General features: G+C 34.4%; 1 protein-coding gene across 3 annotated transcripts in view; it reads left to right on the forward strand.

Moving 5' to 3' along the window:
- Positions 1–9,623: 9,623 nt before the first annotated feature.
- The window catches only part of LOC143258421 (palmitoleoyl-protein carboxylesterase notum1-like), an 81,226-nt gene continuing 65,612 nt past the window's right edge, over positions 9,624–25,237 (forward strand). For 2 of the 3 annotated variants that reach the window (XM_076517328.1, XM_076517326.1), the window contains exon 1: positions 9,624–9,969. The gene's annotated coding sequence lies outside the window, so the exon portion shown is untranslated. The remainder of the gene's footprint in view (positions 9,970–25,237) is intronic. The other variant, XM_076517325.1, reaches the window with a different exon arrangement.

Consider the following 25,237-nt stretch of genomic DNA (forward strand, 5'->3'; position numbering starts at 1 on the left):
AGTAAATTAAATAACATAGAACGATTCAACTCAGTTCTTAAGCCGAATAATACTGGAGAAATATAGATAGAAACGCATTAATTAAAACCGAATAAAGATATAATAATAACTCCGTCACAACATTCTTAAAGTGCATAAAGTCTATCAAAGTACGTTGTTTCAAATGTTAAAGGCTATTAACATATTGTTTAGTATCTGCTTTAAAGGGCTAAATCAATAATGAGTGTGCACTTTTGTGTAAAACATACATTTAGAGTTAAAATAAATACAACGTTAAAATTATAACACAACAAAGTTATAAAAAACATGGACTTGCACTTTTAAAAAAAAATGCACATGTTTCGATGCCCTATTAAACCATCTTCAGAAGTAACTCTAAAGGCATTGTTTGGACTTATATACTCATGACATACCAACAATGCCATACAGGTTTAACGTACACAGAGTTACAAAACATCTGTCAGAACTTCATTATTTCCAGTCCTACGTCAGCTTCCTTGTTTAATACAATAACTGTTTTTTAAATTTCAATAATTTTTCTGATGTTTAATTCAATTTTAAATTCTATCAACTTAGTGTCACTCTTAATCGATAACGAGAGATGTTTCCGCCACATATTCGGCTATTACGGATTCATTTACTTTGCATTTTTCTACCATGTTTTTATTCTCCTTCATGCTGAAATCTAAATTTCCACACGTTTAGCCAATATAAATTCAACAATAGAAACAAAACATTTTGTAAATCCCACATTTATCAGTTTCTTCGATTCTACATTTTGTACCTATTTGCTTTACAACGAAGAGAGAATGTTAAACCACATTCTATGTAATTTTTATTATATTACTTATTTTAGTAGATAATCCTTGAACATATGGTGAACAAATTCTCATGTTATCTACTTTACATTTTTTCTCTAACCTTGTACATGCTAACATTCCTAATTTTGTAATATGGTTATAATGCATTCGGTCAAACATTTCGGGCTTGTATCCTATATGTCTGGCTACGTGCTTTAAGAAATTTAACTCAGCTTTCACAACACAATTATAAGTACATAGTTTAAGGTTCTAAACACAAATGTGAAAAGGGCAGATAGATTTTGTGTCCATGGGTGACACGATCTATTGTGCGGTGGTATTGCCACAAGAAATGGCTTTTTTTTTTTTTGCAACATAACGTTTTGGAACAACAATTTTCATCCTCTAAACTAAACTAAATCTATTAATAAATATTTTTTTTTAAATCTAAAAGCTAGTTCTTATCATTCACATACTTATGAAGTTTTCTTTTAAACTCATTTAAATTTACTGTCTCCACAACATCCGAAGGCAAACCATTTCAAAGACCAATTAACCTGTTAGAAAAATAAAAAATGTCTAAGCTGAAAATTACTCAGAACCTAACAAAATTCATATTTTTGTCCTCTAGTCCTATTATTCTTACTGTTAAGTATAAGCCCTCCAGTGCCACGGCAGTATGTCTGCGGACTTACAACACTAAAGACTAGATATCGATACCCGTGGTGAGCAGAGCACAGATAACCCTTTGTGTAGTTTTGTGCTTAATTACAAATAACAATAACTGTTAAGTATCAAAAAAAGATTATGCACTGGCACTATCCTTTTACAATCATAAACACCTCAATCAGATCCTGTCTTTACTCGTCTTTTTCTTCAATAGAAAACAAGTTGACAGATGTAATAACTACTTCAATCCGGGCACTATTCTAATAACCCTTCGCTGAACCCTTTCCAGCAATGCAGTTTCTTTCCTAAGGTAAGGAGCCCAAGACTGAACCCAACATTCCGCTTTCCTCCATACAGCACTCTCCTATTCAGTTTGCGAAGTTATCTCCCACACCTACAGAAATATTTTTACAACTTTTTTATGTGGCGCGTTGTCAAATGATTTCTAAAAATTTAAGTATACCAAATCTACACTCTACATAAGCAGTAACCTTTTCAAAGAATTTCAAAAGATTTGTAAGTCAATATTTTTTCCTTACGAAAACAATCTTGTCTATCCAATAAATTTCTAATCTTTGTTAAATGACTTTACAAAACATCTTTTATCAGACTTTCCAAAACTTTTCCACAATTGATGTAAGACTAATGGTTCCATAATTACTGGGACAGTTTTATTAGTTCCCTTGAAAATAGAAATTACATCAGCTAACTTCCAGTCCTCTGTTACTTGTTCACTATTCAAGAACTTGAAAAATAATAGCAAGTGGCTCACATATCCAACCTTTAACCTCCGTAAAACTTTTGGAGAAATATTATCTGACCCAGAAGTCGTATCACTTTTCTTTTATAACCAACTCAGAATTTACGCAAATATTCCGTTCGAACTTTATCAACTGTTCAAATTGTGGAATACTACTTAAATCTTCGTTAATAAAAACCAAACAAAAAGTAAAATTTAATAACCCAACCATATTGTACTCATCATATATGATCCTTTCTTTACCATCTCTCAAGGTTCCTACCCTATTCTAACATTTTGTTTATCATTAATGTATTTTTAAAAATCCTTACTGTTAATATTTACATTTTGACCAACCTTTTTCACACATACTTTTTGATGCCATAATTTCCCGTTTCGATCTCCCGCTAATACAGCGGTATGTCTTCGGATTTACAACGCTAAAATCAGGTGTTCGATTCCCCGCGGTGGGCTCAGCAGATAGCCCGATGTGGCTTTGCTATAAGAAAAACACACACACATTTCCCGTTTCAACAATATTTTTATCTTCTATAATATTTTAAATTTCCTATCACTCCAGTCAATTTAAATGTCTTAAATTTATGATGCTTTAATTTTAATGTGTATACTCTTTGTGACCCAAACTGGTTTTTACTTGCATCCACTATTTTCTTTTTATAAAAAATATACTTACGCCCAATATTTAAAAAAAAAAATCTTTAAAACATTTCTACACCTGCTCAGTGTCTCCACATAATTCAGCTTCCCAATTTATAACAGATAATTCATGTTGCGTTCCTTCAAAATTTGCTTTTTTGAAATTTATAACCAAAAATCGTTATTACTTATCTTCCTCTACAGTATAACATTGAACCTAATGAAGCAATGATCACTTGCGCTGATGTTCCCCAGTTCCACTCTTTCGATTATTTCTACGTTTGGAGTTAACAATAAATCTAAAATATTGTTTCTAGTAAGTTTCTTGACTAATTGGTGAAGAAAGCCATCTTGAACAGTTTTCAAAAAATTTTTCTAGCACTTCCTAATCTATATGTCTGAAATTAAAATTACCCATAATTATGACTTAATTAATGGCTGAAAATGTAATCTCATTGTAAAGTTTCTCGCTAATTTCATCAGAATCATCTTGTGTCCTGTAACAAATTTCCACTTTAAGCCTATTCCCTTTACATCTTTTAATAAAATACTAATTGATTCAGTATCCTTTGATATCCTCAACTTCAACATCATGTAACTCACATTTAAACATACAGATCCACTCGTTCTCTCCTTCTTAGTAATTTATCACTATTAAATAGTCTGTAACACTGTAATTCAAATAAATAATTTCTATTATCAAAATCATCTACATTTAACCATCTTTTAGTTATTTCCATTATATCAAAATCTTCCATTTCTACCAGTTCTCTAAAATCATCTGTTTTATTTCATATACTTTTAGCATCACATTAGTAGCAATGAAGCTTATCTTTATAACTACGTCTATACTTATTTCCTATGCTTAACTTTGCTCAGTCTCTTATTCTCTTTCCCTTTAGTTTTTCCAGGTCCTCACCACTATCCTAGTTTAAAACTTCCTTTACACCTGAGTTAATAGCCGTAACAAACAACCCAGCCCCTATCTTATTCAAATGTAAACCATCCATTCCAAAAAACTCATTTTCTTCCACTGAACTGATCCCATAAATCCAACCAGCCAATCTGCTCATCCTTATATACTAATCTAAGCCTAGCATTTAGTCCTAGTGACATACTTATAATAGTTCTGGATTGTATTCCTCATAAAATTAAGTTATGGAATTTTTCTTTAAATGCCCCTTGTACTTATCAATTAGCTTCTCTGATCTATCTATCCATGCATCATTAGCCCCTTTATTATATTTCCTGTTGTGTTAGTAATATCCTCCATCAGTACCCCTGGGTAACAATTTGTTTTCCCCTATTTACCATACAGAGTATCCTATCCACAAGTGTTGTTAAGGAATTACCTAAAACTATAACCTTATAATCCACTTCATTCTCTGACCCTTTAATTTTCCTTCTCTCCAATAGTTCCTCATCTACATAACCCAAATAGTTTAAATGTGTTGCTCAATAAAACATTTTCATTATAATTAAATTCACTGCTTTTGACCCTAATAGTTGTTTTAACTTTCTGAAAGTCATTGTTGACTGATATATTTATTGCATTTAAAAACTTAAGGTATTTTGAATTCCTGCTGCCATTTCCCATAGTCCACATTTCTTTTCATCTATTATCTCTATTTTAATTAGGACAGACTTCAACTTTTTTTCCAACCAAAAAACTGTACAAGCATATTGCACATCTTCGTTACTAGCTACCTTAAAGTACAGTCCCGGGTTCCCAAATAAGACTTGCACCCATTACACCTAACAAACTAAAAAACCTTAATTCCTACACTAGTATTAACCATTGTTTTTATACATATATGCGTACAAAAATAATTAATCATTACGAATTACCAGTAGCCTATTATAAACACTCTTATGCTAAGCTTAATGTTTAAGAACCAATTATATTAGATTTTACCACTAGTTTATCTTCATACTAAAGTAATAAAGTTTATCTTTAATCATACAGAACTTTATTAGAAGTGACAATAACTAGTTTTTGATGTATACGTAACGTTAATACTACATTGTATTTATCCTGATTTATATTATAATCTACCTATAAAAATAGATTGAATTTAAACTCATGGACCTAAGTTCAAGTAAACAAGTTAATCCTTAAAACACGAAAAGACTAAGTTAGTTTTAGGTTGAATTTATTTAATAAAACATTGTATTAATCTAAGCCTAAAGTTTTGTTACATGTACTAAGCCTTTAACGTTGTAGTGAAATTTACATCACTGAACTGTTACAACTTTTACCGTCTTACACTTATTTGGCAATCCTACCATAGTTGCTCTTGTGTTATTTAACCCAAACCACTAAAAATTATAATATTAATATTAATAGTAAATCATTTTCAGAAATCTATAAGTGCTTTACTTTTAAACGACTTCTCTGTTTCGAGTCGTCTGTTGTCCCGTTTGAAGGTAATACTTAAGACGTTTAGTAAAATCCTCTTTTCCAACTATAATAATGTAAACCTGATAGCAGTACTGATCGAATTTAGATTGTTTTCAAATTGTAATGAAGTTCCAGCGTCATTCCTCCACACTAAAAACGCGTCATCTACTTACCTTAACCACACTAGAGGTTTCACCTCAAAGTGTTAAACAGTTTCAAAATTGAACATAAATAATTTTCATAAAAGGGAACAAGGGAGACCCCATTGCTAAACTTTTAATTTGTTTAAATAAATTATTGTTCATCTTAAATTATGCGTTATACACACTCATAAGCAAATTTTAAAACTTCTTTGTCTCCAGTAATCTACTTCCCAAGCAATCCAAAGCTACCTTATCTGGAACATTCATAAACAGTAACACAATATCAAAAGATACTAATTTATTAATCCATTCTGTATTTATCTCCGAGATTTCCTTAACAAATAAAATAAGTTTTCTCATGTATATTCATAAGAGTTCAAAATTAATTGGAACATTTCCAAACACCAAATTTCAATAAAGGGTTAATTTGTTGATGATTTTTTAAATCACAAAACTACACAATGGACTGTTTGTGTTCTGTCTACCATGGGTGTTGTAACCAGGTTTATATCGTTATAAGCCCGAAAATGTACCTCTGTACCACTGGATCAAATGAGAAATCTATATTGTCCACAAGTGGACGAAAGTGGATACCAATTTTGTGGATTTTAGGTAGAGCAAAGAATATTGACAAAATGAACATTTAGGGAACGAGGTCTTTCCTTTATAGTGGTAACAAAATAGCAGAGTTTTAAAGTTCCATTTTTATACTATTAAGAACCGCTGAGTTGTGGCCCTTTTTTACTTGTTCATAGCATTCACACTCTAACAATTATTTTATTTTGTTTTTATAAACCACCACTTTATGTAATATTACAACTTGACTACATTTACGAGCTTTAATAATTACTATTATTTCTTTTTAATGCCCGTAACTGTGATGTCTCATCTTTAGTTAAATTTAGGTTTACCTGGATAAATAATGCATTGGCTATTTCTGCTCTAATTGCAAGATTCATCCTATCATTAGGCCCGGCATGGCCAGGTGGTTAAGGCACTCAACTCGAACCCACGTCATACCAAACATGCTCGCCCTTTTACCTGTGGAGTCGTTATAATATTACGGCCAATCCCACTATTCGTTGGTAAATGAGTAACCCAATAGTTAGTGGAGGGTGGTGACGGCTAGGTGCCTCTTCTCTAGTCTTACACTACTAAATTAGGGGACAGTCAGCGCAGATAGCCCTCGTGTAGCTTTGCGCGAAATTCAAAAAATAAACAAACTATTCACTTTTAATGTTTAAACAAGCTTCTATTGATATAATAAGGCCATCTTTCAATAAACAGTTGTTGTTAACTGAAAAATGTAAGCCTAAACTTAAAATTTCCATCCGTTTAGATGAAATATTCTCATTTGACAAGTTAATAACATTAAGGTTTTAGAGTAATTTATTGTACTTATCTTCTAAAACTGCAATCTTGTTATTCGGTTTATCTCTTAAAATTTCCTCTTTTTCTCTTAATCAAATTATTAAGTTTGTTACTCAATTTCCCCTTAGCATTTATTCTTAATTCTTTAACCAACTATACGAATCTAATCTATTCCACAGCACTCTGGTTAATTTTAAATACAGTTAATATTCAGTTTATGATATCTGTCTTCTTTAATCATAATTCTCAAATTTTTGACCTGTGTTTGTTGTACAATAAACTTGACCTTCTTGCTTTTCAGATTGTATTTCACTTTAATACTGTTCGGAATTACCTTCTATCCTTTTACAGTTTTCAACAAAGTAAATTTCCTTGTGTGTTCGACTTCTGAATTTGCTAAGCTCTGTGTTCAAGTCTTGAATAACTTCAGACATTCTAGTTATAAGTTGTAGATGATCTCTAAGTCCCAGCTGTTTACAACTCACAACAATGAAACCAACACTGATAACTTCTGCATAGTTTCTCAGGTCACAACAATTCAGAATTCGACACAGAAGGAAACACAGTGTTTATTCTATTCCAAGATATATCCTGGTTGTGCTTCTTGAAGAAATTGTTCGTATCCAGTTTTGTCATTTCCTTTAGTACTGTTAGGTCTGTGTTTCGCTCGGTCACACACTGTTATAAAAGTGGATGAAATATATTTGTAACGTCATACAGGTGTGTTGACAGGTGTTGACAGTTAGGTTGCACTTGTACCTATCCAAAAATCTCTAGGTACATACATCCTGATGAATGTATCAACCTCAGACAAAGCCTGGAGTGAAATGTCACACTGTATATTGATTCTCATTGACAGTCATTACGCCTTCCAACAGAAAAAAAGATTTAATTGATCACAACAAGATGTTGGTTGCTGTGCCTGATAACATCATGTTATCTTGTAGCAATATTCATCCACTACTCGACCAAACATGGTTCAGTTGAGTGCTTGTTAATGATTGGAATAGTTAGCAAGTGCATTGAAACCTCAAGTATGTCTTGCGATTTTAGACCACTTATCGCCACCGCGATCCATCTTTTCTGTCCTATACTTAAGCAGAGGTTGTCTAGCAACAGCCTGGATTTCCTTATAGATTCCTATAAAACATTTAGCCCAGAGGATCGACTGAGATATGGACATATTTCTCATTAGCTCTTGGTCCAGAAAAAAGTTATCTTCTAGTCTTTTTTTGTACTCTCGGGTCATATTTTTATCCAAAATCTAGTTTTCTCATCTCCATGTTCTACCATTTTCTTTATAAAATATTCTTCAGCAATTTAGGTGTGAGGTATAGGATTAATAGAAATTTATTACTTTTCAGGCTAGGTTTTTAAGAATGATGTTAACTACATGCAGACTACCTGCTTCAAAATTCAAATAATTGACCGGAACATACCTCAATAAAAATATATTCTTCAATACTTATATTAATATCGATGTTTTTCTATTCACAATAAGATGATAATATTGATTGATTGTTTTTTAATTTCGCGCAAAGTTACACGAGAACTATCTGCGCTATGATATTGAACTGTTTTGGATCGTTTGAACTTACTCAACTGATAATTGTGAAAGTTTGTTTGTTTGTTTTTGAATTTCGCATAAAGCTACTCGAGGGCTATCTGTGCTAGCCGTCCCTAACATAGCAGTGTGAGACTAGAGGGAAGGCAGCTAGTCATCACCACCCACCGCCAACTCTTGGGCTACTCTTTTACCAACGAATAGTGGGATTGACCGTCACATTATAACGCCCCCACGGCTGAAAGGGCGAGCATGTTTGGCGCGACCGGGATACGAACCCGCGACCCTCAGATTACGAGTCGCGCGCCTTAACACGCTTGTCCATGCCGGGCCTAATTGTGAAAGAAGTAATAAATTCCTTGTCAAATTGCAACATTATAAGATGTAACTTCCTGCTATGTAAATAGTATCTGTAATTATGGCATTGATTAATATGCTAGGTAATTATAATTAAAATTAATAAAATATGCTACGCATGGGCATAAGAAAACATCTGAAATACATTCATTGACATTTTATGCACTATGTCAATAAGAAGAGCATGTTATAGGAACATTTTTGGCTCGACAAACACGCTTACGCTAAACATATTGTTAATTGGTTAGAAGATATCAGCGTTCTTAAATATATTTTAAGTTGAACGTGAAAGACATAACATAAATATAATTTTTATCTATGGTTTTGTGTTACATGTTAATATATTGTTTTGTTAGTTTGAAGCTACGCACAAAGCTATACGATGGGCTAACTGTGCTCTGTTCACCACAGGTATCAAAACCCAGTTTCCAGCGTTTTAATTCCGGAGACATACCGTGGCGAAACGGGGAATTTGCTGTTAACGAATTTTTTTTAAACACACCAACACTGAGGTTGATACATCCTAAAGTTGTGTAGAATAACGAAAGTTTCATCTTTGTTTTTTATATGGTTCTTCCTTGGGTTTCTACAGGAATTCTTAGTTTCATTTTTATATTTTTAATATGTTGCCTCAAGGGCTGATACTTTCTAGTTTTGTGTACGAAGATTGCTAGTTTTTAATCTGTTACCACAGAATTTGATACTTTCTAGAGTTGTGTATGGAGCTTGTTAGTTTTATTTTTATTTTTAAATATTCCACCTCTTGCTCGCCTCTTTTTTTTTTTTTTTTCAATTTTTACAGTAAAAATAAACATGGGGCTATGAGGATCGCGACAACAGTAAACCTACACGACAAAAGGAGGCAGGCGCCAAGCACAGTACGGCACGCGCTGTTTCCTTGCAGTCGTTTGCGAGCGAGCGTTCTCTCACACTCAACGTTCCCCTATTATGTAAACAAGCCGAACTTTTGATGTTTCCGACATTCTTGTAGGAGGCCAATCAGCGCGCCCCCGGGTTTAAAGCGCCCGCTTTTGGGTACTTATTTCCGTGCGATCCTACGAAACGAGTAGAAATACATGGCCCGCTGTGTGTCTTTCCGTCGATGTCAAGAAACCGCTGTGCTATACTAGTGTTCCTTCTAATGTAGGGATAACAAAACCTGCTTTGGAGCAGCCCTCTTTCTTTTTTATAAAATTTAACGCAAGGAAAATTCTTTGTATAGCTGAAATGGACTATTGTAGTTAAATATTACGGAATGCCTTACATAGGTAAGTGTTATATATTTGTGAAAACCTTGTCATATTAAGCAGATTTGTTAGCTATGTTTTAACTCTTTTTTTATTTCGTAAATTTTAAAACTACTAGAAATTTATTCCTTCTCTAATATATCATATTCTTTTATGAATAACATAAACATCCGAATTATACCAAACTAGTTTTTCCTTGCCAATCATTCTTTATATCATAACAAACATCTGTGTTCCCTCATCAAACCATATACCACACCCGTTTTCTATGACCAAACATCCGAGTTTTATCAAATCTTTTCCGAGTTCGATCACACTTGTTATCTCTTAACAAGTATCCAAATTCCACCAAACCTCCCTACTTTTACCAAACACCCGTTATATCCTACCAAACATCCGAATTCTATCAAATCTGCTATCTCTTACTAAGCACCCTAAACCAGCTTTATTTTGGTAAGCCCTCGTTTCTATTTGTGTATACCTTTCTGTGTCAAACTTTCATCTCCAGTTACTAGTGGTTTTTCATACACCTTTAACATACACTCTAGTACATTATAATGTTCAACACCGGGACCTACTTATTATTAACTCAGTCACTTTCAAATTTATCTCTAACCTTACAATATAGTCATTAATAAATTATCAATCTTACATTCCCGTCTTAAATAAACGTGTTATAGGTTATTTCGTAATTTTTCATATCGTGTATTGGTAAGTACTTAATAAACGTTTAATATTCTATTATACACCGTAAACTTATATAAATATTATTGTCTTCTGAAATAAATTCCGAATTTTGCATCACTTCTTTCGCATCTATTTTTTTTTATCTACATCCTATTGCTGGAAACCTTCATCTTTTATGATTTTTAACGTATTATTTCATGATATAATATCAATATTTAGAAAGTTTGTAGTTAATTGTTATACTGACGAGCAGTTTTAACATTCTTGTGACTATTTCGTATGAAGCACGTTACTCCTTGTCACTTTAGATATACATATCAATTTTTAGTAAACTGTTACATTCTTTAACAGTCTTTATCAGCGTCGCTATTTCTCCATTGCTACTCTCTATTGGACTTCACATCTCTTGGAGTGCACCTAATTAGTGCACAAAACGTAATAGTAATGAGTTCCATTTAAACATTATGACAGCATAAGACAGCTCAATGACCTTAGATAACATTGTTATCTTTAGAAATGTCCTCTTATTGTTAGACATCGTAAAGCATATCATGATTTTTCTCTCTTCCGAAAAAAAGCAAAAAATTTTTGAACAATATATATATATGTAACAACGTTTTAATAGTTGAAATAATAACATTTTTCTTTCAACATAAATAAATTATTTGAAAGTTTTCAATAACTAATATTTCCAAAAGTTTTCTTCAGTGTTTCGTGCAACGACTGTTCGATGATTCGTGTTAACTGTTTTGCTCATTTTTAAGGTATTTAATAATGACTGTTGTTTCTCTTTACTGGTATGGTTGAAAATATAAAACTTTACATTTAATATTCTAATAATAACATTATATATGCATAGAGAGAGAGAATCTTAGTATAGTAGGTGTTTTATCTAGTGTGGACGTTTTGATCGTACACACAATTCTAGTACACCAGACGTTTTATTGAATTTGGTCGTGAGAGTTTCAGACCACCAGATATTTGAATTTGGTCGTAAGAGTTTCAGATCACCAGATGTTTTATTGAGTTTGGTTGTAAGAGTTTCAATATGCCAGATGTTTTATTGAGTTTGGTCGTGAGAGTTTCAGTATACCAGATATTTTATTGAGTTTGGTCGTGAAAGTTTCAGACCACCAGATATTTTATTGAGTTTGGTCGTGAGAGTTTCAGTATGCCAGATGTTTTATTGAGTTTTGTCGTGAGAATTTCAGTGCATCAGATGTTTTACTGAGTATGGTTATCGAAGGCACTCTTAATTCGCTCTTACAGCTGTCAAAATCTGTTGTTGTTGGGTGATTTTTTGTCCTAAACCATTAAAACTGTCGTTAATAATCTCAGTTATTTAATATCTCTGAAATCTCCGGAACTTAATATCTCTCAAAATCCCCGTGATTTAATATTCCTGACACCTCCGTAATTTAATATTCCTTAGATAACTGTAACTTAATCTATCCGACTTCTCCTTAACTTAATCTACCTGACATTTACGTAACTTAACCTTATTGGCTTTTCCGTAACTGGTATGGATGATCAAAATTTTGTTCCAATTAGTAATAGAAAAACCCTTGTGTAAACTTGTTTCTCTTACTCAGATTGTCGTTTTCTTTTAATGGTCACTTGCTTTATCTTCGCCGATCGATTCAATTTCTCTCTCTGTGTTTTGGTGTTACAACTGAATGCATGTACTAGCATAAGACAGCTCAATGACACCTTAGATGAACATTGTTATCTTTAAAAATTTCCTCTTATTGTTTGTTTATAGTTAAGCACGAAGATGTACAATGCTCTGCTCTGCGCACCACGGGTATCGAAACCCAATTTCTAGCTTTGTAAATCTACTGTGCCACTGGGGGCTCCTCTTATTGAGAAGTGAGAGGTTTGTGTGTGTGTGTGTGTTTTCTAAAAGCAAAGCCACATCGGGCTGTCTGCCAAGCCCACCGAGGAGAATCGAACCCCTGATTTTAGCGTTGTAAATCCGTAGACTTACCGCTGTAAATGAGAGGTGAAAAATCAGACCTATTTCTTTCTTCATTCCCTTCAAGATAAAGCTTACTTCCCTTAAGTAGCTTTCATATTTTAATTTTTATTGCAATAAGAATAAACTCATCTTCACATATGTCTTTGATTTAAAGAGTTGTTAAATATCGTTGTTTGGTGTATAGAAAAGAAGGCTACTTACTGCAGTAAAATACACTTCTCCACAGAATTAACAGGTTTGACGATAAGGTTTATTAGTATTTAAACCAAACGAAGATTTCCACGTTTCTGTTTTAATGAAGCCCTTCTGAAGAAGTTGAAACGTTAAGTGAGAGAAACAAGTTTTCTGTTATTAGGTCGTTTATTACTAGTATCAAAATGTTGTTGTTTTTTTACACTAATGTGCGCTAAAATTGAGATTCAAGGGTTGCTACATATCGCTGGTTAGCGTTGAAGACAGAACGATACTGTAGCAAGTTACAACAGTTTAGCTTTATGTTACTTCTTAAGAAAATAAATTCACAGCGAGCAATTAAAGTATTACTTTACTTTAGGACACACATTGTGTATTTTGACAGCATGAGCAGAAGTCGCTTTGATATATCATACGTTAGGCTTACAGGAAAGTATTGCTTCTTCCACTTTGTTATTTGACTGTACATAACAATATTTAAAGACACCAGATATAAAGTATTTCAGATTACCCCCCTCCTTTGGAGTGACAGCTTTCGAAAGGGCCTTGGCGGAATCTTGCACACGTGACTGACTGCTCACAAGATCGTGTCATTCCCCACATTCTTTTTCTTACTCTTCTCCATGATTTTTCACACTAAGAAATTCGTAATTTGTACTTTCTGAACAGGAGCACAAAATAAAGGAAGGGTTAAGTAAAAATGCGTATTTACAAAACCTCCAAAGATGAATTAATATAGAACAGTCTAGTAAAGTGGAACGAACATCAATTACCAAATCATGAATTATATAGATTGTACTCTAGATATCAAATTTTGGCTTGTTATCACCATGTATTCTAGACACCAAATCCTCATTATCTAACACTGCGTATTTTAGACAGTAAATGATTAGCCAACACAGCAAATTTTGATCAGTTTACACTGTTTATTACAAGTTCCAAATCCTGGATAGCTAACATCATACATCCTAAACAAACACTTTGTCTACTTTAGACACAAAACTCTCATTAACAGACAGTACTCATTATAGATATGAAATCCTGATCAAATCATAACACATATTCTAAATTTCTAAATACGGATCATTATTGATGACGAGAAACCCATTTGAAATAAAAATGTATCTCAGAACAACTGGTATGGGTATTAACACCTAGGAATCTCGTAACATTGTTCTCTCCTTATCAATAAAAGTATTAATACCCATTCCAGCCGTTCTGAGATACGTAAATACTGATCAGTTAAGAACACATATTTCACACTAGGCCTTGATTAGCTAATACCAAGCAAAGTGAAGTCCTAGACAGTCAGATCTGAACGCCGACCGTTATGTCACTCCCCGGGGGATCGTAAGAGAGCATGCCAAGCTTGGTTGAGTTCAATAGAATAGCATATGATGCACATAGACTCGGGGGTGTCATAGGAGTGGTCAGCTCACACACCTACCCCCTAGGCCGCACCCCAGACAGCTCAAATGGTAATGCTAGGCTTGATGAAGATTGGTCAAACAGTTCATTAGCTATCAGTGGACATAAAACCTCTCACATGATACAGGCTTTTACCCAATAATGGTTTAGATATATGAAACTTTCTTATTCAACGAAAACATTCATTTCAGAGTAAACATAATATATAATGCACGCTAATAAATCTTAAATAGCTCCCTTCTTTACCGCCATATTCAAGCATGCGATATAGAAATAAATAAGAAATAGCTAAATTACTGATGGTTTCTTAGCGTGTAAAATGTTCATTAGGATATGTAGCTCTGGTGCCACAAAGTAAAAATACTACAGAAGAGAATCGCCTTCTCATACCACACTATGTTAAATGTTACTTTTATACTGAACCGTGACAGAGAATACGTGCTGTGCTCATTTTAACATCACTTGTATTACGAAGAATAAAAGAAAGCCTTCCGTATATTTTGAAAACTGTAAGTACATTTGTCCTAGAGGAAAGCATTTAGCGATATTAACATAAGCTCACTGAGACTTTTACTGGATTTTATGTTTTCGTTCTTAACGTATTTGTTTATTGTATTAATGCAAGCTACAAAAGCTATCTTCTGTCGTGTCCAATTTTGGACTACTTACCATTAGGATTACAGCAACACCATAATGCCAACAATTCACGATAAGGAATTGTTTGCTACTTTTATAACTCACCTACAGTTTAAAGTAGAAAAATAACACGTATTCAAACCCAGTTCATCACTCTATGACAGGACCAACACATGCTCGTTATACATACAGTATATTGACTGCCTTCATTATAATTCACCACATTTCCTTAAAGAGTAGCGAAAATATGTATTGATAGAAAATTAATATAACATGGAAAATAAAATGAAACTATCGAAAATAAAAGCAACATAAGGTTGTTTATAGAAAGTTACATTAGAATAACTCATAATAAAACAAATAAAATGATAGATTAGGATATTATATTTAAAATACGAGTAACTAGACATTTAACAAAAAACATTTGAGCTGGATGAAATAATTTATACTAGTAAGATTCATCAAATAAATGGAAAATAATTCAAGAGGAATATGACAAAAATATATGATCTAATGAAAAAACGCTACCTGCAAACAAGGCGAAGTTCCAACTGGAAACTAGGTTCAGTTATCACTGAAATCTGACTGTGGATAAGATATATTTTAAAGGAACTGACTAAGGCTTATAAAACAACAAAAAAACTCACGAAACAGAAGAAGTTTGCTGAAACTAATTTTTTTCACATGAAAAAAGTTTAAAACTAGGACACAACAGAAGATAGTTGGCTGAAACTAGAGTTTCCTGGAATAAAACGCAGGGTTAAACCCAGTAGTTATGAGGGTCCTCCCTTGGTGGCTCAGTGATAAGTGTGATCATTTATGACATTCAAAATCATGTTTCGATACGTGCTTAGACAGGGTACAGATAGCAAGTGCTGAAGCTTTGTGCTAACGAGTAGACATTTGCCACGTGACCGAGTACAACACGCCGTTGTGCTACTGGGAGAAGGGGGGGGCAGCTAATAAGAACTTGGGTCTAAAGTACGCGGCATTAGCTAATCAAAAACTGAATTATAGAATACTTGGATTCAGTGTCAATAATAGTTACTGTTAGGTAAAGAGCATTTGTTTTCCAGAATATATAATACTAGATAATTAGAAGTTAGTGTCTATAACACATAGTCTCAGCTGATTAGGATTTGCTGTCTAGCATTAGTGCTATTATCTAAAAATAATTAAGTTTATTGAATTCGTGTCAGTGAGAATTAATTATACAAAATGCATAACTTTAGCTAATCAAAAGTTGGAACTTCGTGTAACATAGTTAATTTTCGCAAAAAAAAAATCGTTTGTCTAGCTGATATACATCATTAATTTCCGGATTATTATTTCCGGGGAAGGGTTAACTCTCAGTTGAGACTGAGAATGATCTTATTTGTAATGAAATGGAGATATATATTCGATTTAGTGGTGTTTTTCTAGGGGGGTTATTAGGCTGAAATTGAGTGTGGAAATTCTGGAAAACGTTTATATCCGCTTTTTCCTGCACAATCTCTTTATTCTGTTCGCTTCTCAGGAAGTCACTTTAGAGATAAGCTGTCTCAGGCTCCTATTTCATCAGTTGATCCATCGAGTTTTGGGTCTTTTTTCCCCAGTTGTTCTTTAGCTTGCATCTTGACGGCTCAAAGGTCTCGGAGTAAATACTTCATATATTAATATTGTGGTTCACGCAGGAAAGTTTATTGCTCAGTTACTTAAAAGGACAGCTATGCCTTGTTTGGTCCAGTTGTCAGAGCTATATAATTCAACTTATTACCGCCAGGTGGAGGCGGAAGCATATTCCGACTTTCAAAGAACACATTTGTTCCTTGAAATTTAGGGTCCTGGAGCAGAGTTTGTATTTAACCTGAATAGATCAATGTCATCTGGTGTGACAAGGATAAGTCTAGAGACTTACAACTCTGAAATCGAGCATTTGATTTCCCGTAATGGACACAGATTGACTAACATATTGTTTTCCTAAAATAGACAACTTTCTATGATTCGTCTCACCATATATATAAAATACCAAGTTATTTATTATCCTCTAAACTTAGTTGAAAGACTCAGGTTCACCAAGTCCATTGATAATGAGCTGGAACCATTATTAGCATGCAAACTGGTTCGATTGTTGGTTTCTACATTCATCCCTGTTGTAGGTGGCACATCTCGACTATCATCAACTCCTACAGCAGGTCGTAATTCCGCTTCTGTTCGATGTTCCTGATCCCTTCGGTCCATTGATACCCAGAATAGATTCTGGTTGTTTGATTGGGATGCCACCAGCAGCGTCCGTGACTATTGTATACCTTCGGGGTCTGTGGAGGCCAGACTCTGAGAATTTCTGGACGTGTGGTAAACCTTAACAACATATCCATGATCATTACATGTACTTAAGTTAAGATTAGTCATTCAGTTCACATCTTCACCAATATTATCCACCCAACCTCGAATTTCGGAACTTGTTCTAGAGCTAAGTGAGTTTGGTTGGTCTGAGGTCAGAGGATCGTGACAGTCCTTTTAGGGTTTTATTTCCGTCGGCTTGTTGGACCCTAGAGGACAGAAGATTGCTGTCGAGTCACCTATCTTTCTCGTCTATATCAATTCCTAGAAACTCCAAAGTTCCCAAGTGACTCATTCGTCACTCGGAGTTGAGTTGTTTACTATAATTATGGATATCCAAGTTCGATATCGTCGGCTCCTATTTGCACATTGTCATAGTGGTTGCATCTCGCCAATATCAGTGTTAGTTCATAGTTCTTACCATTGTACTATCATTGGCACCATGGCAATCCTGCCAAATCCTATGAGTTTTCTCTCATAACCTCCATTCCCTAGCCCGGTGCACACACAATTCCATGGAAGACTGGCTATGTTGACACCATCTTGCCTATTTTCAGAACGTCACACCTGGATTTTAATTTCAGAAACAACCAAAGAAGACATATATTCTTGCTCCAACACAGTGTATTGTAGGGCTGGATATTTCCCCTTCCCCATCACATTTCTCAGTTGGGCACAGCCAACTTCACATCCAGCTTCAGGTTTACTCATTTCTCTTCCTCCCAGTGTATGGATGACTCTTAGGCATAATTCGAATCCCCATACTTTTGGGACAAGCACACAAAATATCCCTTCGGTTGTCTGTATGCGACAAGTGGATCATAAACATCGATTCACTGGATTGCCCAGTTTCCTTGTTCAGGATCATTCTCTTCAATTTCAAACGGTTGTTAGATCGAGACAGTACAAAAACATGGGCTTCTCTGCCGGCAGTTCGTTTAGAAACCCATCTTCAATAGATAAGGTGCATATCTCCGTTGTCAGGAAGTCTAGCATCTACACACGGATAACGAGGCTTCACTACACATTGTTTTAGACATTCTTGCTCTTTAAATGGTTATGGCTTGTAGTCTGCACTTAAGGGAGAAATCGTTAGGTTTCACTTCGACAATTCCCAGGTGGTGTTTTGCATTTTCCATGAAGGGAACACTGAGCCCAGAAATATTTGTTTTCAAACTTTAGATCTCTTTTTCTCGAGATCGTTTCTATCATATTACCCTACTAGTTTGCCATGTTATGTGTGATGACTTCAGTGGCAGTTCAATTGCCTCGATCAGAATAGATTCTCCGAAAAAAATAAATGCTGCATTGCAAGATTTTCTGTTAGACTGGCTCTCATTTTGCAACACCTATGATTGGTTGTTTAACCACTCTCTGGAACTCTCTCTCGACTACTGGCAATTTAGTCTCTAGTACCTTAACCTCAGGCTCTGGATGTGGGTGCATTAAGGAACAGGATGGAACAGAACTACAACTAAGCATTCCCAAAATTCCTATGTTACTCAAAGTATTAACTATGATTCGCTGTAACCCATTGTCGAGTCCTGTTGATGGCATCAGATTGGGAGCTATGCCTCTATTTCTACTTCTGTGGTATCATCAGTTCCTTTCTAACCAACTGTGGAAGCAGACATGATCTGATATTGTACATCCGGCTATCCTAAAGCTCATATTTCAGGCACAGAGGTTAAGTAGACCTTTGCATGGCATTGGGTTTAATTTCTAAGGTTGTCATGTTTCTGTATCAGTCTTTGCTTAGTTCTGTGATGAACATTTATTAATGAAATGGCATATATTGCAATGGAGTATTGAGAGGAGTTTGAATCCACTTCAATTAGAAGTGCAAACCACAATTTGCTTTGGATCAGCAAGGGTTTTACATTTTCCATAGTCACTCTGTATAAGATGCCCTTATTGATTACCTTTCATACTAGATATAAACAAATATTTGAGAATCTTAGTATTCTCCGACTTCATCAAGTCGTTTTTGGTCCTTTGTCCCAAACGACCATTCCAGTTATCTGAAACTTTTGTTTCATGTGCCATCTATCAGCTTTCCCTGAAGGTATGTTTTCCATTGGTGCTGGCGTACAAATTTTGCTTGTCAGTGTAGTTCCTGCTAATTTGCACAGGATATGTTAGCATTATACCTATGTCATCAGACCAGTTCTTCTTCTGTGAGGCACCATTAGCCAGTGAAGGTGAAGGGGGATAAATCTTTTTCACCAACTCATCTAGTCACTATTTCTCACTTCTATGACCAATCAAATTTTGAGGGTCTTTATTGCCCGCATTTATGCCTTTAAAAATGCTAGACAATGACTTTCTTCTTCGGATTATTCAGTTTCCCAGGATTTATCCACAGTCGTATTGATTTGATAAGGTGGGTATCAGATTACTCCATATTGACTTTTCTTTGTTATCTTTGAGTACGATGTGTGTGTGTTTTCTTATAGCAAAGCCACGTTGGGCTATCTGCTGAGCCCACCGAGGGGAATCGAACCCGCTGTACTAGTGGGGGGGCACATTGAGTATGATGAAAAGAAGATTTCTGCGAGTCACCACTATTCAGATTGGTCACATTTCTTTGTCCTTAGCAATGTCGTTGAATTATCTGCTGAAAGGCATTGTGCTGATTAGTGTGTGGACTTCCTAGTACTTTTACCTCTCATTCTTTCCATGATTTGGCAGTATCTTCATGTGAGGATTTTTACTATCCCCATATTACTATATTAACCACTCCTACAAGACTATGTAGAAGGGTGAGTAAATACATTGCTACCTATCAACAGTATCCCATTCTGTGACAAGTGTTGTCCAGGGAGATGTGTTTTTATCAAATCAATTGTGCACTAGTAATCACTAATTAAATGTACTTTATCTAGGTTGCAACAGACTCTGTAAAAATGAGGTGTTCTTTAAGGTGTTCTTGAGGCTGATGGGGTAGTATTCTTGCACTAATCAGGACTGTCACTCATGGACTATCATGAGTAAAGCATAAGGGGATTATGCCCATCCATGCTGATCATAAAACTGAACAAACTGGGTTAGGTATACTTATAAAAATGTAGAAAACTTTATTTAATTGTTGCACTGTTTCCAAAGCACTGTTCTTCAGGACTCCTCAGAACCTACTAGTGGAACTAGAGAGTCCTTACAACACTTGGTGTCCAGCCCTTCGGGTGGTGGACAGAGGCTTCTCCTCCATGGTATAAGAAGAAATTTCCTCCCCTCTTAGAAAAGGTGAAATTGAGAGACCTCATAATTCCTCATCCCACGTCTTTATGTGAGCTCAATTTGTTCCACATCTTCCCCATAATTGCCACTCAGTTTGGGAGTGAAGATGGGTGTTCATGATTCCAGATCAGATTAGTGCTGTTTCCTTATATTGAGAAAAGCATACACGATCTCATCATTCCAGCACTAGGGTGTTACCTATCGGACTTATTCAGGTTAAGGAGAAGGTTTGTTCACTTCAGTGTTGCTTACTTTTCCACCGTGATTCTTGTTGCTGAAAACGCAAACATATCACTATATAGCAAAAAACTGGGATCCATTCATAGATATACGAGTATGTGTTTGTGTATTGTGAGCCATTTGTGGGACATGCCCCTATAATTCCAAGCCCAAGCAATGAAACTTCAGCTATGTGGTTAGAACCTGACCAATAGTGATGATAAATCATGTAAAGTTTTGTTCATAGTTCATGATTAAGTTACAGGTGAAGAGCATACCCGTCCTTGATGTAGGGTGGTCCCGCCGTAGGGTGCCAATCTTCTATTGACACACTCATGACCTATGCAGATGCTTTTTGTCTGGATAATGCTCTCAGTGTCCCCTCCACCTCATCAATTTGGGATTCTAACTGTAGTGTGAGAGCAGCTAGTTATGTTTTGAAAGTTAACAGTTTCTTAAATATAATTCCAATAACACTTACCTCTCATCCTACTGTACCTCTCAAATAACAGCCTATGTTAAAGACAACTAATTGAGTCAGTCTCGAAAATACTGACAACATTATCTGGATCATGTGCTTATACACAGTACCAGGATAGAGGGTGTATCGATTTAGTGGAGAGAGTTAAGAGACAAGTATGACCACGGGCAATTAAGTGGAGTTAAAAGATTGGAGTAAGCGAGAAAAAGTTAGACTGATGCCTAGGTGGTTAAAGATGAAACTCCCGTAGTCGAGTAATAGCTGTAGTGTGAAAGTTAAGGACATTTTAACTTTTAAATAATAAGAATCTGTTGTTTAGAATACTTTCTGTTAAACAATCAGAATATGTTGTCTAGAAATCCGAATATGTAAAATGTACGGTGCCACTTAATGAGAATGTGTTGTCTAGAATACTTTGTGTTAAATAATCATAATGTGGCTCTCAGAATACTCTAGATGTTAGCGTTCTAAACTCATAAACTTGAAGACCCATTGGGGACAATATAATTAAAACCAAAATAAGAATTTTGTGTTATTAAAAATAATTTACGATCCATATCTGTGCTTGTATAATAAATGTAAAATATAAAGCATTGTGTTGGTATAAGTCCTGAACTGTTCGCCATTAAATTCTTTTCATATAAATAATATACAAAGAAAATCGTGAGAATAAATAGTTTTTTTTTAATAGTAAGTAACACTTCAAAATTTACAAGCTTTCAACTTCTTATAAAATTAACCAACATCTCGTAAAATCATCTTCACTGGGACTGCAAGTTTTGTTTTTTTAATTAGACTGTGTATCTTTTACCGGTACTGTGTGAGCTTCTTGTAACTGGGTTACATATGGATGGACCTCGCACAGATTATCAATAGCATTAATTGGGATTGATGGACAGCTAACTTATGATATATAAAGCAAATTGTGCTTATTGGATAAAAATTAAACTGGCCAAGAAATTATTGACTTCCGAAGACGCCATTGCCATAGCCATACGCTATACAACTTGAAAATAATAGAGAAACTCATAGTGTATGAGAGCAACCTGATATGACACATCTGTGCCATCTCCTGGTAGAAATACTAACTTTTTAAGAAAGTAATGGGTCTTTAAAGTGCTATGCTTTAATCATATTCACTTTGGTATCATATATATCTCTATCAATTTTATTTTCTGTATGACGATACAATAATAATGTCCGATAGTTCCTTAGATTGTTTTACCATCATTGCTGGCATTATTGTACAAAAGCTATTTTCCCTCTATATGAAGTGCTTAAGAAAATTTCCTCTTGTTGCATCTCAAGTTAGTCTTTTTTAGCTCTATACATTTTACGTTTTTGAAACTTATCTGCTATGATGAGATGTTTCATTTAGCCCTATTCTTACTTTGTGTGCATCTTTTACCAAAATAATTTTAAACATAAACTTTACAAATATTTTACCTAAATACTAGTAAGTTTCCACGATTTTAAATATAAATAAATTATCCTTCCTCGTCCTTATCTATTTTCCCTACTCTCAAAGATCTTGTACAAGGTTTTATTTCAGGTAGCCATTTGGGCCTGATATTTGTACTTAATCTGTTGGATAAGGTTTTAATCCAAGTGGCCGCTTGGGTCTGATACTGCCATCTCATTTCCTGGGGATGTTAGGCTCACATCGGCAAAAGATGGTAGATTTGAAAGGGACATCAATTGGAACTCATGACTTTGTTTCGATTTGATGAGCTACAGTTTAATATACATAAACTTATTTCTAATTAAGTTCCAAGTGGAATATAGGTTGTAATTCTTCTCTAACTACCAAACCTTTAGGTCTAGTCGGAGATGTGACGTCATATCTGTCCACTTCCAGTGCTGTACATCGAATACGTCCAAGATAATTATTGCCATTCACCAGTACTATCCATACTGAGAGGTTGTAATATTCACCATTCACATTGTAAAATATCAGATGTAATAAATTAATTTTATCTTCCTCTGTTAGCAGCTAGGTAGACTTCTCCTCTAGTTCACCTTAGTAGTGAGGTATCAGAGGTCACCAGGGTTGAGGACAAATTATCGTTTCCTATGGTCCTACTTTCTGTCTCATATTTTTTCTTCTTATTTTTTTCACTAGCACCCAAGAAAGAGAGATAGTTAGCATCTTACAAACCTCTTATTGATATCCCCATGAAATAGCAACAGTTTTTGTTTTGTTTTCACGTGTAGTGGCATAAAGTTCACCAGACAACTAGTTGGCTTAGACAGTTGTGTGACCTATAAATAGAAAAAATACCTGACCTCCCTCCAATAACTCTCATTCATCAGTGGTTAGTAAAGTGGCATTTTGCCATCCATTGAAATGGTTCAGATATTTAAGTTAATATTGGCCAGTATAAGATTCTCAAACGATAATTAACCAAATGTTATGAAATATTCTGCACTTCGTGGGTTACAACAGATGATCAATAATTAAAAATATACCTAAATTAGTTTGATTTGATTTTAAAGAGCTTTAAATAATAAGAACAAATACAATGCGTCATAAATAAATAAATCTATTTGTATTTACAATCACAGACATAAATGTGTATAACTTGTATTAATTGTAAATAAATTAACAGCAAAAGCTTGTATGATAAAAGTATGTCCATTACACAAACCAACTGAGACTTCGCAATTATAGAAGCGTTAGAATTTCTCTTATTTTCTACATATTTAAGGTATCCGGCTCAACAAATACAATATAACCGGATATTTCATTCACACTGAAGCCCATTTTAAAGAAACGTTACCTTAAAATATAGAAAACTAGTCATTTAAAGCAACCAATAAAACAATAATATAATGTATTGGACCTCTCTATGAAATAACTATCCTCAAACCAAAATCATTTTAGTAGAAGTGTATAACGTATAAATCTTTGTATATGTTTATGTTCATTTATTGTGAAATGTTACTTATTTATTCTATTTCTCACCTTCCAGTGACACAGCTAAAGGTGTGTAGATTTATAACCCTAGAAACCAAGTGTTGATACCAGTGGTGAGCGGAACATAGATAAGCCTTTGTATAGCTTTGTGTTTAACTTTAAACAAGGCCCGGCATGGTCAAGTGATTAAGGCACTCAACTCGTAATCCGAGGGTCTGGGATTCAAATCCCTGTCACACCAAATAAGCTCACCCTTTCAGCCATGGGGGCGTTATAATGTTTCGGTCAGTCCCACTATTCGTTGGTAAAAGAGTAGCCCACGAGATGGCGGTTGGTGGTGATGACAAGCTGCTAAATTAGGGACGGCTAGCGCAAATAGCCCTCGTGTAGCTTTGCGTGAAATTCGAAACAGATCAAGTTTAAACAAATCTATATTTTAAAATGTATTTATAGAAAATAAGCGTGTTAAAAACCATTTATTATTACATTTAAAGCTATCAATGCACAAACATAAATAATTTTTCTATACACAAGAAACTGGAATGATGAATTACTTAATAGATAAAATGGGTGGTAACTCTAAAATAAGTCGTTTTATGTAAATTAAATACTTTTTAAACTTCATTTCGAGAAGCGCTTTTTGCTATCGAAACTAATAAGATATTACAATTTTTTTATAAACGAATCTCTGCTCTGTACTTTAATACTAATTAATTATTTGTCATAAGACATTAGATTTAGGTCTACTAATATGTTATGACAAGGGTAGTTAATTACAATCATGTTTCACCAGTTTATAAGAGGCGTTCACGCCATAACGATAGCTCTTGTGACAAATACAAAAAGAGTGCTCTGAACACTGCTTTGTTTGTTGTATCCCAGCCGACACTATTCATTCCAGATTGGGTGAAATATGTCGTCGGAAATGGATATGAAGAACATAGTGTGGTTGGAATACTAATATATGTATTCTTCTAATTCTTAAATGACAAGGTAAAGAATGTTCGTTGAAAATATAAAGTCCTAATACTAATTTTTATGACAAATATAATTAATTATAATCATGCTTGACAGCTTAAATGCCTTCACTCCATAACAATAAATCATTAAGCATGTGTTAGCTAAGTTAACTTAATGTACATAAGTACATGTAACCTAAGAAATGTCAGTACAGATCTAAACATGCTTCGTA

Source organism: Tachypleus tridentatus, chromosome 8 (genome assembly GCF_004210375.1).
Source record: "Tachypleus tridentatus isolate NWPU-2018 chromosome 8, ASM421037v1, whole genome shotgun sequence".
In the NCBI taxonomy this organism is placed as follows: domain Eukaryota; kingdom Metazoa; phylum Arthropoda; class Merostomata; order Xiphosura; family Limulidae; genus Tachypleus; species Tachypleus tridentatus.